The sequence below is a fragment of the Phalaenopsis equestris genome, unplaced genomic scaffold (genome assembly GCF_001263595.1).
Source record: "Phalaenopsis equestris unplaced genomic scaffold, ASM126359v1 Scaffold000442, whole genome shotgun sequence".
Taxonomy (NCBI): domain Eukaryota; kingdom Viridiplantae; phylum Streptophyta; class Magnoliopsida; order Asparagales; family Orchidaceae; genus Phalaenopsis; species Phalaenopsis equestris.
The window spans coordinates 206,665-210,970 of record NW_018164883.1 but is presented as its reverse complement, the minus strand read 5'-3'; positions in this window follow the sequence as shown (position 1 = coordinate 210,970).

The window sequence follows — 4,306 nt, the reverse complement described above, 5'->3', positions numbered from 1 at the left end:
CAGACGTGACATCGACGAGTTGATCTATGCGAGAGAGGGGAAAACTATCCTTCGGGCAATCTTTGTTGGGGTTTGTATAGTCAACACACATTCTCTATGAAACCATGAAGATATTGGCTAGCCATGCAGGATGATGTACTTCTCGTATGAACTTTGCTTCAAGAAGCTTGTTGACTTAAGCAGTCTAGGGCAAACTTGCGCTTCTTCTGGATGACCGGTTTCAAGGCCGAGTCTACCTTTAAAGAGTGCATGATTATTTTTGGGTCAACTCCAGCCATGTCGGCCGGAGTCCATGCAAAAATGTCTTGATTCTTTTGGAGAAGATCTACATATTTCGACCTTTTCTCATCGGAGAGTAGGGAACCAAGCTGCAGTGTTCTCAAGGGATATTTCTCAAAGAGTGGAATTTGAACCAAGTCTTCCACGCGAGAAGCCCGTCGAGATACATCTTCATCTCGAAGATTGAAGTTTTCAATGCTAAGTGTCATTGACGGGTGTGGCTGAGCTTGTCTAAGGTAACATTATTGTGTTGTCTATTGATCACCTTGCATGATGCCGATCCTTGCTGGGGTTGGAAACTTGATCTTCAAGTGTGTTATAGTAGTCACGATGCCAAAAATTGATTGCATTGGTCTCCTGAAGATAACATTATATGTTGATTCTGATTTGACAACGATGAACTGGACTAGGTGGGTTATCTGTCGAGGAAAATCTCCTAAGACAACAGGGAGATTTATTGTTCGCTCGACCCTCAATGGTCGATTATCAAAACCATATAATAGTCTGGATGCAGGTTTAAGTCTTTACCTTATCAATCCAAAACTGAGGAAAGTTGAATAGAATAAGACATTGATAGAGCTCCCATTGTCGATCAGGATCCTCTTTACGTTATAGTAGGGCTCGCCAATTCCTGTGCTAATGACGAGAGGATCTTGGTGGGAGACTCGAACTCCTTCTAAATCGGAATCATCAAAAGTGATAGGCTTGAGGCGCAATTTCTTCTGCATTAGTTCACCAGGGATAGTGATAAGGACTGTTCAATCAGCAATGGGCCTTCAACAATTGTTTGAATTTTGCCTATAACTGGGTGACCCCCCATTTTGCTACCTTGGTGTATGTTGCCTCTCAATAGGAGCATTATCGTTACTAGTTGGTTTGTGTGTACAAATCAACCAAGATATCCTTGTTTAATTAACCTTTCAATTTCTTCCTTGAGATGCTTACACGCTTCTGTGGAGTGGCCACGACTTTGATGAAAATGACAGTATTGTTCTTGATTCCCTAAGTTAGGTTTTAGGGGGTGAGGCCACTAAACGACTTGCTCATCTTTGATAGCCATTAAAATTTTAGCACGTGATGTGTTGAGCGGTGTATACTCTTTCTTAGTTTGATACTCACTTCGCTGGCCTGCAAGTTGAGGAAGGAGGTCACGATTCCTCTGTTGTTCTGACTTTCTCCATTGCAAAGATTTATTATTATCTCTACTGATATTCTTGCGCTTTCCTCCAAATTTCTCAAACTGCTCTTTATTTGCGTTGATGGCCTCATCCGCAATGATTTGGGCCTCAACACGGTGGATAAGATCAGCATAAGAACAAACTGTCTCCCACATCAGTGATAAGTAAAAAGTCCTGGGAGGAGCCCCCCAAGGAAGACCCCCTATAGTAACTCCGGATCTACCCCGGAATCTGACGGGCTTCAGCAGAAAACCTGTGGAAGTAGTCCTTGAGCGACTCTCCTTCATTTTGACGAATTTCCGAGAGATGCGACGAATCCTTTATGATCATTCGATTTGTGATGAACTGCTCCGCGAACAGTTTGACAAACTCGTTAAAGGTGTTTACAGTGCCCCCCCTGGGAGAGAGTTGAACCAAGTTCAAGCTTATCCTTTAAGAGTAGCCAGAAATACTTGACACAGAAGAGCATCAGAGGCACGCTAAATATGCGTGATAGTTCGATAATAATCAATATGCTCGTAAGGGTTGGTTGTCCCTTCATATGTATCGATATTCAGAAGCTTAAAGCCTGTTGGCATGAGGTGTTGGAGGACCGCATCCGTTTAGGGAGAAGATTCATGGATGTTACGGTGAGCGTAGAAGAGATCCTTTTTCTCTAAGGGGAACTCTTTCTGGACGAGACGTCGTAGTTCGTTTCCAATGACATTATTTGGAATGGCAGGAAGATGTGGCGATGTCAGGTGAGCTGCATGAGATAAATGAGTGGAACTTGTGGTATGTAGGAGTTCAACATCACGCCCTGACAGGCGATGTGTTCTTTCTTGAGGAGGCGGGTCGGTACGAGTTCCTCCAAGCAGTATGTTTCTCGTACATCGTGGAGTTAATGAGAAACAATTTTCATCAAATGGTGTAGGCAGCGGCCGTTGAGCCCCGCGTAAGAGCTATAGGATCTCTAGTTGAGACTCCTCCACTGTACGCATTTGATCTTCTATTGAAGGAGCCAAAACACCTTCGTTGGAGGGATAATGTCTTCTAGGGCGGGAAGATGAAGAAGCATGCCACCACTGGCTTCGTGACTGCTCCCTAGAACGATGGGTGTTGGAGCGGGATGCTCCATTGTCACGAATATTGTGTATGGTGGCCATGTAGTAAACCGCGTAAGTACTTTAGTTGTGGGATTGAAACTTTCCACCAGATGACACCAAACTGATGCGTGCTAGAAAATTCGCGGTGGTAGATTAATTGATTATTGTCTTAGCGTTGCATGAGAGTTCAACACATAATCAGATGAAAGTGAAACAACCAGTGATGACATCAGAAGGTTTTATATGGAAAACCCGTAAAAGGAAAAAACCACGGGGCCTGACCCAGTTATAAAAATCCACAATATGTTGATGATTATAGCGACCCCTTGTCCCACAGACGGGACATGGTTGCTAGATTTTCAGGTTGCAGCATCGTCTGACGATGTCGGGTCAACGGTGGTCGACGATAAATGACGGTGGATGACGGGCGGCGGTGATTGACGGTGGTCGATGATGGTCGACAGTGGTCGACGGAGGTCGTCAGTGATCGACGGAGGTTGGTTGTGGTCGTCGGCGATCGGTGGTGGACGATGAAGGTCGACGATGGCAAGAATGATGTTGGCTTGAGCTATTTCTCAAAGCATCAAGTTCTCTCTCTAGCCTCCCCCCTCATGTGAAGGGTGAAACTCTATTTATAGTGTTTTGGGTGCAATTAATGCAGGAATATGAACCATTTTGATCAGACGATCCAGAGAGCTTTCCTCGATCAGATGATGTTTGATGGACATTTTAGTGCCTTAACGATGTCAAAATTGAGCAATCTTGGGCTCGTTGGATTTTTCTTGTCAAGATGCTCGATTCGACTATGAACTCGCTAGATTCGATATCCGTTTGACCTTTCAAATGCCTCCAAAAATCCTTCAAGTGTGGTTTAATGATTTGATATGGGCTTGGTTTGACATGGATTGGACCGACTTTTATATCATTAGATCCGTCTCATCAAGCGGATCAATTTGACTATAAGTTTGCTGAAATCGGAGCTCTGGATGACTCTTAATCGAAGTTTGAATATTTCTTGTTCAAAAAATTACATCGAGATTCGTGTCGGATGATGAAAATTTGTTGGTGGCGTATCAATTATATACCAATATTTTTTAAGAATATGATTATAAAAAATGTAAAATTACCTTTATGTTTAATATAGCAAAAAAAATTGGTTATTCAAATGGAGGAAATTGACTTGAAGCAAGTCGATTTTGTCGGTTGTAATTTTTTTTTTTAAGAAAAATCTATGTAATTAAATTAATTACTTATCACGCTGTTTTACAACACAAGAAATAAGATAGGCTCCCTATAAAATTGGGATGTTTATACACATATGGGTTTTTACATATAAAGCATCCATTCTGAGACGCCTATATGAGGAGTCAACCCTTTCCCCTAAAAAGATGTTAGACTATTAGTCCCATAACTAGGGCTGTCAATTTGGCTCGTTGTTCGTGAACAGCTCGTGTTCGGCTCGTTAAGCAGCTCGTGTTCGGCTCGTTCGTTAAGCCTAACGAGCCGAACACGAACAATTTTTTAAGCTCGAAATGTAAACGAGCCGAACACGAACAACAGTTTGTTCGCTCGTGTTCGGCTCGAAATGGCTCGAAAAAAAAAATTATATAACTTCTTATATAACAATATATTACATATATTATTTATATAATAATATATTATATATATTTATGTCTAAGTTTAAATCATAACATCTCATGTGACAATGTGGTTAGTGTCTTCTTTTGTATAGATTTGACCCAGGTTCGAATCCCACACTTTACA